The sequence below is a fragment of the Chamaea fasciata genome, unplaced genomic scaffold (genome assembly GCF_029207755.1).
Source record: "Chamaea fasciata isolate MVZ Bird 193981 ecotype frontalis unplaced genomic scaffold, bChaFas1.0.hap1 SCAF_1, whole genome shotgun sequence".
Taxonomy (NCBI): domain Eukaryota; kingdom Metazoa; phylum Chordata; class Aves; order Passeriformes; family Sylviidae; genus Chamaea; species Chamaea fasciata.
Window position 1 is genome coordinate 14,606,902 of NW_027094086.1, and position 13,293 is coordinate 14,620,194.

The 13,293-nt window shown below is 40.9% G+C and overlaps 1 long non-coding RNA gene across 2 annotated transcripts; it reads right to left on the reverse strand.

Annotated features, from left to right (window-relative positions):
- Positions 1–5,325: 5,325 nt before the first annotated feature.
- Positions 5,326–6,895, reverse strand: LOC136301417 (uncharacterized). Of its 2 annotated transcripts, none has more exons than XR_010723866.1 (3): positions 6,815–6,895; positions 5,997–6,155; positions 5,326–5,400 (listed from the first exon to the last, which is right to left on the reverse strand). It is a non-coding gene; the product is annotated as an uncharacterized lncRNA (long non-coding RNA). The 2 variants fall into 2 exon arrangements; XR_010723867.1 differs by lacking the exon at positions 6,815–6,895 and adding an exon at positions 6,544–6,628.
- Between the last annotated feature and the right edge of the window lie 6,398 nt (positions 6,896–13,293).

Sequence of the window (13,293 nt, forward strand, 5' to 3'; positions counted from 1 at the left end):
CCTGATAAACCCGAGAGAAACTGCGAGGGAAAGCTTCTTTCCTAGTGCTGGTGGCATCACTACCATGCCAACCAGTAACTTGCTGAGCATGTCAGATTGGAGATTCCAGGCCTCCCTGTTTTTATTTTTTTCCTTCCATGTTTGCTGCTGGATCTGCTCCTTGGTCACGCAGAGGGTGCGTGCTCCCCAAGGTTCCAGCACACACAGATGCGTGCAAAGGAGCTCACGTGGATGCACTGAAAAAGAGAAGCAAGGTCATTAAAACAGCCTGATTTGCCTGGAAACAGTCAAACCCCTGTTTGACTTTCTACATGCTTGGCTTGGGAGGAAAGTAAACCTCCCTCACTTCAGCTTTGCACAAGCCTTTTAATCTAAACAATCACTCTAAGGACTGATCTCTTCCCCTGGCATGTTCTCCCCTAATGGTTCGAAACAGAAGAGGCTGCTTATTATTGCCATTTGCAGCACAGGTTATTGAAATCTTCATTCCAGCAGGAAGGACTGCAGGTTGTTATTTCTGCTTTATTCAGTTTGTTAGTTCTATCGACAGCCGCAGTCCCTGGAGGGGAGGAGAAGCCCTCCAGCCTCACCTCTCTCACAGCCTGACCTCAGACATTTGCTTCAGCACTAATAGCAAATCTTGCACCGGTGCTGGCTGTGTTTTACCATATTATTGGCAGAAGTAGGCTGTGAGTGAGAACCCTTCCTGTGCACTGTTTTCATGGGAGAGATTAGAACAAGGCAGTGGACACCTGCACTTAAATTCTGCAGTCTTTTTTACCGCAGGTACTCTAATGTGAATATCATGAACTGGGACTGCCCCTTCCATTCCTCAGCTCTCAGAGCACAAACTCTGTCTGAAATTCATGGGGACAAGTGACACATTTGTACATATAAATGTAAACAATTGGGCTTATGCCATCAGAGATCCACATGTTGCCTTCCACATGTCAGCTGTGCAAACACTTCCCTGGATCCTGTGAGCCAAAGAGCTGGGCATTTTTCTGAAGAGCCACAGCAGAAACGCATGTTTTTTCCACAATGTGCTGTCATCTTCGCCACTCTATTGCCCTTTTCTTGAGAGCCATTGCCCAGGTTCTTATACCCACTTATGCACCCACATTAAGTGTAAGAGATTGGTTTGATGACTCATTCCTGGAACTTTCTATATTATTCTGAACTGTAAAAGGTTGTTCTTTAAAGTTTTTTAAAGTTGATGCCACTCACTGGACCTGAAAATGTGGTTGTCCAGAAACGGCAGTTTGAGAAGAGACTCAGGTCCAAGGAAGTGTAGTATGGACCCAGGGCATTTGCAGAAATCTTACAAAACAGAAGTACCACGTTTCTTGTCACCCCAGAAATGCCACTAAGGAGCAAGTTTTATTCTGCTGCCAAGAGGGTGTAAGGGAGGAAAATGAAGGTGGCCTTTCCAGCTGTGCACCCTGGAACCTGACACAGGCTTATAATTCATGCCCAGTGAGAGATTCTGTGCGCTCCCCATCCTATAAATGTCACCATTACTGCAGTGTCTCTGTGAGCATCTCAATTAATCTTTGCTTCAGAAATTACCAATAAGGAACATCTTGTTGCAGAATTGGGATATCAGAAAAACAAAGCCGGCCTGGAACCAGATTTACAGTGGATCTCAGCCTTTCTAGGGTGCTAAGCCAAAGTATCAGGTCTAAGCACCTTCAATTTAAGGAAAATTTAAAATCTGCCTCAGAAGATTACAGGTAAAGCTAGTTTCTGTTTTGAATCACTGTATGCATGTAACTTCTGTTAGTGAGATAGATGAGTTTCCAGCATTTAGCAAAAGGATCTTGAACCTCAGGTGCATACCAGCAAAACGAAGCCATAGATCATTCACAGCATTTAATCTAGACTTCTGTTTTGTGTTTATTATTGTCAGTGGTGATGGTTGTGCTTCTCAGGAGACAGGCTGTTAGGCAGGATAGAAAGAAATCTCTTCTGAGCTTTCCACAAAGACCTGGGTTTCCTCTTTATACAGACTCTGAAACTCATTAAGAGAGCGACAGCAGCTGTCTGTGAAATTTCTGCTTCAGAAAAATTATTCAGACCATCTCAATAAATTAATCTCAGGCTTTCAATAATAATGCAGTTTGTTTCTGAGCTTACATTAAAAATGCCACAAATCCAATCATAGCAGTTTTAATGACCCTAGTCAAGGACATTTCTCAAGATTTGCATCCAATACAGACGTGAGGCATCACACTGGCTTTTGCAATTGAAAGCTTCTTGTCATTATTATCCAAAATCTCCATTAGTAAAAAAGCATATCCTTGATCCCATTTCAACTTTAATCAGCTACACTTGAAATATGAAAAAAGTCCAATCCCTCTCATCCTGTCATTATGGGAGTAGCTACTGACAGCTTAAATGTACAGAGGAAAAATCAGTGCATCTATTAATTGAAAATGCCACTGAAGTCGATAATTTTTATGAGCCATGAGACATCTTGAAGATCATCTGCAAAGAGTTTCTCTACCTTTTTCTGGCAACAGCTTTAGTAGCTCTGCACTGCATCACCGGCAACCTAGGGACCCAGGCATTTGTGATTTCTGGGGCTTGGTTATTACAGTTTTTACATTTGTAGTGAGAATATGTTTTTTCACCCAGTGAAGCTCCTGTGCCTTCCAGCCATCTGTCATTTTGGGATCCAAGGCTGGAAGCATGACAAATTGAAAGAAAATCCACTTTCCTCCTCTTGTGAACCAATCAATGCAGTAACCCTTTATAAGTGAGTGTCAAAAGGAAAATATCTACCCCGATTTAGATCCAACTTAAAAATCATTAAAAGGATGTTAATGTTCAATATTTAAAAATACTAAATTTTTAAACATCAATATTTTTATCTTGGGTTTGCTGCCAATTTTTAAAAAGAATGGATACTTTTTATAGTAACTGACTGAGGGATAGAAGTCATCTGCATTGTTTTTTGATGGGTTTTTTGGATTGCACAAAGACATTGGGGAGAAAAAGACTTTTGAGGCCCTTGTCAAAGAAATTCAAACTTGCATTGGGAGTGGGCATTTAGAAGGAACATGGTATTATTCTGGGGTGTACGCCTATAATTCCAACAGTAAAAGTATATGCTGCTACCAAATCAAGTAGAAATCCTTCTACAGAGCCTCGAGCCTCAGGTCAGGACATCTACTCCTCACATGAGTAGAATTTCCAGAGCATCCAGAGTTTCTCCTTGTGAAAGCAGTGGTATGAGGCAGCCCATCCCAAGACAGGAGTCTCTGGAGGAGCTCAAGGCCTTGCTATGAATGGTGAGAGAGCCCAGGGTGCCCAGGCTGGGCAGGGAGCACCCTGATAAAGAGATGAGAAGATAAGGATTAATCTAAACCCCAGCACAGGAATCCTGAAGGACACCACAAACATGAGCCTTGTACAGCTACAAACTTCCTCTGGCCCATGCAAGGTCTGTTGAAGGTTGGTGGCTTTTTTTTTTTTTTTTCTAAGCTGTGATATGATGAATATGGGTCTAATCTGTATAATGGGATGGGGTATGGGGGGAAGAAAGTTTAGCATTTTTTTGTCCTTTTTATCTTATTTATTCAAACATTTATCTTGATCTCATTTTCTTAGGGCTAACATCTCAGAAGTGCTCTGAATTAGCTTCCCAGCGTCTTAGGTCTCAAGGTTGAGTCCCCATTCTACAAATAACCCAACTGTCCTTGAGTTCCTTGGAGGGACCAGGTCTTGTTATTTTGATGCAAAGCTACCTTGCTTTTCTGAGAGTATGACAAGCTACTTTGTGTCCCAAAAGTGCTGTCCAGGAGTAGCACAGTCTAACCTTAGAAGAAGTTTTCATTCTAGGCTGTAGCTCAAAAGAAAAATACAGTGCAGTTGAAGAACTAATGCTAATGTCATCTCAAATGTTATTGTCAAAGACTGTGTCAGCTTTTGTTATAAAAATATATTATCTTTCTCTGAGCAGTTAGTGGTTTTCTGTCTCTTTTCCATTGCAATTGCAAAGGGCTTCTGCTTGGTTTTGTTTTTATGATGTCTGAAGCTGTTTGGGGAATTAAGCCTGTAATTGCATTGCTAACAAGTATTTCTTAGATACATTTATTTTTCCTTGGGGAAAGAGACTGTTAGGAAGAGAGTACACATATTTCGGCAGCAAAAGAGACAGCTGTGACATTTGTCTCCTAAGTTACTACCTGGATATCATTTTAATTGTTTTCTTCTACTAATAAAATATAGTAACTTTACTGCATTAGTTCCTTTATTACACTTGCAACATACATTTCATTGTCATGATCTTCCTAAGTACATTTGGGTCATGAAGATACATTACAATATATATTGAGAGCCAGTTTGTTAAAAACACGTGGAGTTCTGCATTATTTCTCACCGGTGCAAAACTAATTGGTTTTTCTCAGCTACTGCATATATATTTATTTTCCATTTTATCATCTCTATAATTGCAGTTTGAATTAGGAAAAGGACAAAGCGACCTGGTAAAAGCAGTTGCAGGGATAATTTGTGTTTTGCTTCCCAGCAATCAGGATTTCTCAAGCCTGTCGAATTGCAGTGTTGTTGAAACAGTGCTCACATCCTTCTTGCCTAGGCCATACTGGCTCAAGCACTTCTTCTTTATTCCACGACTTCCAAAATTTTCTTTGCAATAATGTGTATTACTGGGAGGGAGGAAACTAGGGCTCATAATTCAAACGTTCAAGAACACTGAAACTTTGAAGAAGTGAGATTTTTTTTGCCTACTCCCTTTCTAGTTTCTGAGTATGTACAATGCACTCAGGGACCAGGGCCAGGGCAGCTGAGCGGCAGTGTGAGGGCTCCCCAGCCACACCTGTGCCATGGCACAGGGATAGCATACCTGAAAATTCCTGGTGGGAGGTAGCCCTCTTTGCTCTGTCTCCTGAAAATTGCTACTGGGTAAGATTTTCTTTGCAGCCACATATTTTCTCTCTGTTTTCTGCTAAAGAAAAACTGAAAAGTCCAGTCTAAGTCCAGAGCTGGGACTTCAAAGACTGCTGCTCTTACACTGCATTACGGCATGCAGCAATGTACCCACGATGTAAGGGATCCAAACAGGACACACTGGCTGTCTTTCAAGGCAGAAAACACATGGGGATTCTGCATCTGGCATCTCAGAGGTGCAGCACATATGTGATCCCCAGGTAGTGCCCACCTGGACTCCCAGACAACTTGAAGGGACATCAACCTTGCAGCCTGAAGCTAAACCCGTGGAAATAGTTGAAATGCTTCTAATTTAGGGAAGCAAAGCACACGAGATAAGCTATAATTTTAATGGCATTTTCCACACATGCATACCTTTGAGCGGCCTACCATAAGTCTGTTTCCTGCCTGGATTCTCTGGATACCTTTTATATGGTGCATAAGAAGCATCTGGAAATTAAATGAAGAGTTAAATAATGGCTCTCTTGTGTATGGAGCACAGTAAAAATTACGCATAGAGTTTTTATAACTTTTTTAATATAATAAATTTAAAGAGACTGAATGCTGGGTTTATGATATGAGATTTCCAGATTGCTCCCAAGTCAGCAACAAGCTATTCATAATCTTTTATTATAGCATTGTCATGATGACTGTAATCAAGTCCCTGAGCTACCTGATGATACCAAGGGTAGCATCAAGCTGGTGAATATGGATAAGTTTGCATTTAATACGAGTTTAAAGACTCTGGCTCCTGCTTTTTTTTTCTAATATTAAAACTCTGTTGATAAATTTGAATTGAGTTTTCTCTATAAAAGGATTTGGGGTTTGTAGATAACTGTAGGATACCAATGTATGAGCTGATTTAGTAAAATACAAGTTTGTGTTCCTACTAGAACAAAGAACTAGGCTTCTGCACCAGCCTCCCTCTACTGTCCCCCACTGTCTGGGGTTTTCAAACACCAATAAAATTTTGATCTAAGCAAAATCTGTTTGGAAGGCATCTAAATAAGAGCATGCTGATTATTACAAAGGTTGGTAGCACTCACCTGCTAGGCTTTTTGGCTTTTTCTGGCATATCAATACTGGAACATTGCAGCATCAGCTGCATCCCAATTCCTGCAGAGCATCTGGGATGACCCCATGCCAAGGGCTGAATCAGAAGATCTGCTTTGATGCCCTGTTCTGTGTGTTTTAACAGGTGCCATCTGTAAAAACAGGCCTTCTGTTGGGGTTTGCATGCATCAATAAATTAAGCGATTGCTCCAGGTCATCTTGTGCTAGTGCTATACAGATAGCAGCGTGTTACAGCCATGAGATTTGCATTTGGAAAATGTAAATCATCTCCTCTAGCTAGAACCCAAATCAGAACAACTCTTCCCCCTTTTCAGACCCATGACTGGGCCACCCATTCCTGTACATCTTACACAGCCTCCTCTTTAAGCCTCCAGTGATGGATAGTCCTCATGCAGTCTATTTCGGTGCTTAATTACTTTTGCTATTAGAAAGCTTTTCCAAATGCCTAACTTAAACCTCACTGTAATTTAAGCCATTATTTCATAATGGAGAATTAATTCCTTCCCTCTCTACAGCTACCTTTTATATGTTAGAAGCCACAGTTCTGTCTCTCTCTTCTTTTCTTTTAGCAAACATCTCCAGTTCCTTTGGGCTGTTGTTCTGGACCTTTCTCCCCTGGACACTCACCAGAGGTTTGATTGGTTCTGAGCATCAACAGCTGGGCACAAGTTCCTGCTGGGACCATGCCACTGCTGACAGAAGATTTCCACCATGTGTCACATGGACAAAATCCTGCTTATATATCTCATGGCAATGGACACTTCTCTAGAAACAGTATATTGTTATTTACCTTGTTTCATCTTGTGATTTATTTAGTGCCCTCTCCACCCAGACAGATCTTCTCTAGTTGTACTGGTGCTTACCCTACTTTGGCTATTGCATATTTGAGGAGACAATTGCCACCACCTGAGTATAAATACTTTTCACTTGATGTATTTGCATCTTCTGTTTTTTGGTGGGATTTTTTGGGGTTTGTTTGTTTGTTTGCTGGGGTTTTTGTTTTGTTTTTTGTTGTTGTTGGGTTTTTGTTTGTTTGTTTTATATATTTATTCAATTTGTCGAAAGTATTCTGAATACCAATCCTATTTTTCAGTCCTTCAGGTAACCCTTTCCAGATTGGGGTCACCTGAAAAATTAATAAACACATCCTCTATGCCTCTGTTCATAGCAATAATGAAAATACTGAATAATGCTGGTGAAGGACAGATGACAATAAAACCCTGGCTTAATGAATTAAAGTGCATGTGTATACATTCTGCAATTGATTTAGCATGGAACTCACAGATGTGGATGCCTACCTGTGGTCTCTATGGCGATGCTGTAATACAGGGCTGCAAGTCGGATAGAAGCAATGACAGCACAGTGAAAACCTTTGGAAGTTATCCTTATTTTCTAACAGGAGCCTAAATTCTTTCTTGGAACCATATTTTGACCAGGGTAAGAGATGGTGTCCTGGAAAAAGGCCTCCAGACTTAATTTTTAACACCTGTGCCCAAGAACATGGGGGAATATTGGTCTATATCTGTTATTTTTCTGAGACTCTGCCCTTCACACTTGCCACATGAGAAGACTCAGGTCAAGGCCTTGAGAGTGGATTAATTGTAGAGACTTGATGGCCGCAGTTACACACCAGTAACCTGCTGGGTGGTGAGTACATGTTCGATGCTGCTTGTGTGGCTCTGCAGGATCCCTCTTTATATCAGGCTTCCTTCTGCCCTCACAGGGCTCGTCATCTTATCTACTGGGTCTTCCAAGAAGTCGATTTGTTTCAAAAGAATTATACTTTAAACAGAGATTAAGAATCCTTTATTTATTTGTGTATATCATGAATTAGAAAAAATAAAGGAAAAAAAATTCTACTCTGCACTCCAGAACTTTTTCTGTTGAAAGATGTAAAAGAAAACAAATGAAAAATTGCAATGAAAAGGGTTGTTTTGCTTTAGAAAAAAAAGTGTGTCAGAAAAAAAGTTCACGGGGTTCTATGCAATGTCATGTCATCTGCCTCTGAAATCCCTGTAAAGACTTTTGCTGTGGCTGTTCTTGATCAGCAGACAACATATAATGGCTTAATACATGAAGGGCAGCTGGATCAAAATCCAAGAGCAATCATCTTCAGAAAGTTTCTAAAGGAAGGCATCAGTGAACAGAAGGGAGTTCAGCTGAGGGCCACCAAGATGCTCGGTGTGGGAGCACTTGCCCCGTGAGGATGTGAGGACAGGCTGAGGGAGCAGTGCTGGCTCATCCTGGGGAAGAGACAGCTTGGGATGTACCTAAAGTAGCTCCCACGAGTCCATCAAAGAGATGAAGCCAGGCTTTTCACAGCTGAGTGCCTGGTGGGAGGATAAGAGATAATAAGCATAAAATGAAAAAAAAAAAAAAAATTCAGTCTGGATATGAGCAGAAGGACAGGGTAGAAAGGTCCTGAGGTCTGTTCCAGCATGAATTTTCCATGATCCTGTGACTTGCACACTGCCCAAGACATGGCTGTGATTTTAACTTCCACATTCACTTTTAACTTCCAATCATGGCTGTGATTTGAATCTCCTCATTCCTTTTGGTCAGGATCTCATGGAGTCAAATACCTTACTTAGTGTTTTTCATGGTGTAAATAATCTGAGCAGCACCCAGTGAGGAAACACTGATTGAAATGTAAAATAAACACCCTGCTTTAAGAGAGAAATGGAGTTTGAGGAAACATCTGCAATTAAAATAATCACTGTGCTGGAACATGGCACTTATTCAGGAAGAGCCATAGGTAGGGAGAAACAATTTTAATACAGCATTTTCCTAGCACCCAATCTACAGCAGTTCTACACCACAGATCTACAGTTTAAAACTTTTGAGTGCAGTGAAAGATGATTTATCTGATCTATACGGTACAGTTCAAATGTCCTGCGATAAAAATGAGCTATTGATCTGAGGAGATTCTAATTTAGATCTGTACACTTAAAAAGAGTAATAAACTGAAACAGTCTGGAAAGCTTATGTTTCAAATGACTTATCAAGGAGTTAAAAAATTTAGTAACCTGAGCCAGCAATAACTTAAACAGTAGCCAGAGTCCCAGATTTTACTGAGCCAAGTTTTCCTGAATTATTCACAGATGTATGTGGATAACAGTTTTTCTGTTACACTGATGTCAAGAGAGATGCTCAATTGTAGTAGATATTATGAAAATACACGAAAAACAAAATACATTCTGGAGAGTTCAAAATATAACTCTAGCAGTGATAGCAAGTAATAGCTTCTCAGACATAAAGTATTGTTAGTAAAGTATGAAGAGGTCAGCCCCATTTTCCAATAGATTTTGCAGTGCTGAAACTTGAAGTTTTGCCAAGGATTTGATTAGATTTCCAGAAAAAGTTTGATTAATGTTTTATTACTGAAAATCTGACCAAATAGGTACTTTGGCCATCCAGTTCCTCACAACCACATTTTATTTTTAACTGTCTAGCCTGTATAGCTCTGTTTTTTCAGTGAGGTTTATGACATGAGTATGAATGTAGTGGAATCAAACACTATAAAGGTGAATGTAGTAATTGCTGTAAGATTGCACTCAATTTTCAATAACTCACACAGGCTGTATCCAACACAGTTGAGTGTACTGTGCCATACTCCCATTAGCAACTTGGGTAACAAAAAAGCATGTATGTCCTCAAATGTGAAAATAATGAACAAAGGGGAACTGGAAGCACTTGAGAGGGTTGGAATTTAAAACAATACGTTGGAGAAGTGACCTGAAGTTGGTCAGGAGCATGACATAGACAAGAACAAAAAGTGCTACACTTAGAAAGAAAAAAAAATTAAAAAGGGAAAATAACTGGGTAGCAACACAGCAGAAAAGATGGTTACAGGGAGTTGTAATCGAAATGTAACTGATGTCATGCTGTTGCCAGAAAGGCACCTTCAAAGCTGGAAAATGGACAGTAGCTCTCCTCTCATCAGTACTTCAGAATCTTGACAAGGAGTGCCATGTCCTGGTTTAGATGTCACATATCCAGAGATAAAGACCTTCTGCTTGATGTTAGGAAAAGTGGCACTTTGAAAATATTTTCTGTAGAGCATGACTGAAATATAACAGGTTTGACTTATCTAAGCAAACTGGCAGAAAGGCAGAAGAAAAGTGATATTGCAGAGGGTGTGCAGAGAATAAGGACAAGCAGATTAGGACAATTTGCAGCAAAAGAGAAAACTGACCAAGAAACTGTCTAGTTAGAGGAAGAGTTAATCAATGGAACAAGTAACAAGAGTACAAACCTTCCACCACCAAAAGTTTTGAGAAGTGTTTAAAATAGATATGAATTTCTCCTTCAAAATGCAGCCCACAAGGGGAACCATGAGCTCTTAAGTAGACTCTCATTAGTAAGTAAAAGGAGTCCGAGGCAAAATGAGAGAGGAGATTGCAAGAGATCTTACCCAAAGTTACAAAGATAGACTCCTAAGATATGAAGGATCTATGTTCAATTATCCATAATTAATTATCCACGGTTTGATTCAATTCTCCCTGTTGGGAGTCTGTTTAATCACCACATGATACCTATAAGCTGGCAGAAAATATTTGTTATAAATCCCACTTCCAGTAAAATAATTAAATATGAACTAGCACAAGAGCTGAAGTCCAAAACAGGAGTATCAGGAGTAAGATGGAGGCTATCTTTGCTTTCTATGATAAAGACAGCTGCTCAAATAGAAGTGAAATGTCTCTCTTTCTTCGTGTTGAGTGTGTCGGGGACTCCTCTGTGCAAGTTCTGTCAGTGCCCCAGGAACATTGTACCACTGTTGCAAGGACATTCACAGAGCACTTGCTGAAACTAAATAGATTTGAGGGGTTGTTTCCATGGGGTAATGCTCCAATCCCTCAAACAGCATGGTTGGTTACTGTCCAGATGGTGATGGGAGTCTCTGTTGTGAGAGTCCTTTCAACAGCATCTTCAGCTGGACCTGGTGAGGTTCCCCAAGCACTTTATGATCCATCTGGGCATTGGTCATGCATGACCACTGCAGCATATGTATGGTCTGTTTTTACTGATAATAAGTTATGCACAAAACATGTATCTAGAATTTGTACCAAATGCTGAGCTATATGCCCATTTCTGCATCTGCACAACTTCCACTATTTACAGGTATCTTGCCTGTGTACAGTCTATTCAGTTCTGTAGCAGAAACTGCCTGGGTGAGTCATTAGGATGGCTAGGCTCCTGGTCAGGTTAATCAACACATCTAACACATAAATATTGCCTGTCAGTCCATTCAGGCACAGCAGAAGCTGGCCAGGGAATCTCCAGGCAAATCTGACATTTCTGGAAGGTCCCTGCAGCAGTTGCCCAACTGCTTTGCTGTGCAGGGGCGGGGAGTTCAGGCAATGCCTTCCTTACAAGGCAGTGTATTGTCTTGGAACAATCCTTTGTTTCATGCATGCAGCAGCTGGCTGAGAGTTCGGGGATCAGGAATTAAGGGCGAAGTGTTGCACACCCAGGCCAATCCCCAATCCCCAGCTACACCACACTTAGAGCTGTAGGACAGCTTGAATTTCAAACTTAGGTCTCATGTTTGAGTGAAGTCCCACGGCGTTTGCCCCACATGTTCTCACAGGACAAAGGGTACAGCTAAGCTCGAGTGGAGCCCTGTGTCTGCCGAGCATCTTCTGCACCAATTATCACCTCATTAACTCCCAGGCAGCGCTTTTACTCTCCCAAAAGAACACATTCTTTATGCTTTCACTACTTGTCATCATAAAACTGAAGCTCTTTGTTAAAATCTTCATTTCATGGACAAATGTAGAAGCACATAAACCTGATGAGCTAGCAAATAAATAATGGCTTGCCTGCATCAGGAAGTAATAGAGATGTTTAATTTAAATTATTGTTTCAGGGTTGGTAGATGAGACTTTTCATCCCCTGTATGCAAACCAAACTTCCTGACCCAACAATGATGTCTGTCAGCAACAAGCACAAAGCCCTACTTGCATTTAATCCTTGTACACATTTCTCAGACTGGGCAAATGTAGACTATACTACATCCTTGGAGGTTCTTTCTCCATTGCTTTTCCTACATATGTAGTGTAGGTAGGACAATATGGTACAAAATTCAGTTCAAAACATTGCAACTCCTACTCTGCAACTCCACCAACCATGTGAGATCTTTGATACTTTTCTTAGCATTATCTGTGCAATTAAGTTAAATGAATTTAATTACCTGCAAATGAAATGGTTTCACATCATGACTGGTAGTTTCAAAATAAAAGGCCATGCTGTATTTTGAAGATTTGGATGGGAAAAGATAAGAGGAAAGATATTTCAAGGTGGGAGAGAGAAGAAATTTGCCATTATATAAGAAAATAAAGAAAAGTCTATTTCGAGGAGGCAATTATAGGTTTTTGGGTCTGTGATCAACATATTCTCCAGTTCTTGGCTAGACACCGAGTGGAAGTTTTGAAAGAAGGAAAGAGATCTACATTGAGAAAAATTCAGAGAATCAAGTCAAGTGCTTGGCGCTGTACATAAAATAAGATAGCCAATTTCTTCATTCTTTTTTTCCTAGTTACACGGCAAGCCAATTAGTGGAATAACTTTCCTGGAATTACTTTTTCATCTACAAACCAGAAAACAAGTCTTCTCTACTACAGTGTAAATGTATTAATAGTTTGAGGCCAGATATCATATAATCATAAATCATAGAACATATGGGTTGGAAGAAACCTTGACAATCATTTAGTTCCAGCCCTCTTGCCATGGGCATGGACATCTTCCACTAGACCAGGTTGCTCAGAACCACATTCACCCTTGCCTGAACACTGCCAGGGATGGAGCACAATGTCTGTGGACAACTTGTACAAGTGCCTCAAAACCTCACATACAGAATTTCTTCCTGATACCTAACCCAAACCTGCTTCTTTCTGTTTGAAGCCATTTCGCCTTGTCCTGTCACTCCATGTCTCCAGTCGGCCCCCTGTCACAGGTTAACATAGTTTGTTTCTTTGGTTAATGGAATATCGCCCCGCTAGGATCTGGGATTTTGTTTTGGAAAGGACAGGGACCTATCAGGGACCAGTTTTCAGACCTACATGTAGTTTTGACCACTCAGAAAACGTAATGCAACTTTTGGTAATACTCACATAAAGCTGAGATCGGGTTCTAGCCCTCCTCTTCTGGCGACCAGGTAACATCGTGGGCGGCCGAGGAGGGGCCGGCTTAGGCCCTGCTGCCCCGGGGTGGCTGGCCCGGCTGGGCCTCCGAGAGCGGGCAGAGGAGGCAGGGCCGGCTGAGCTTTTC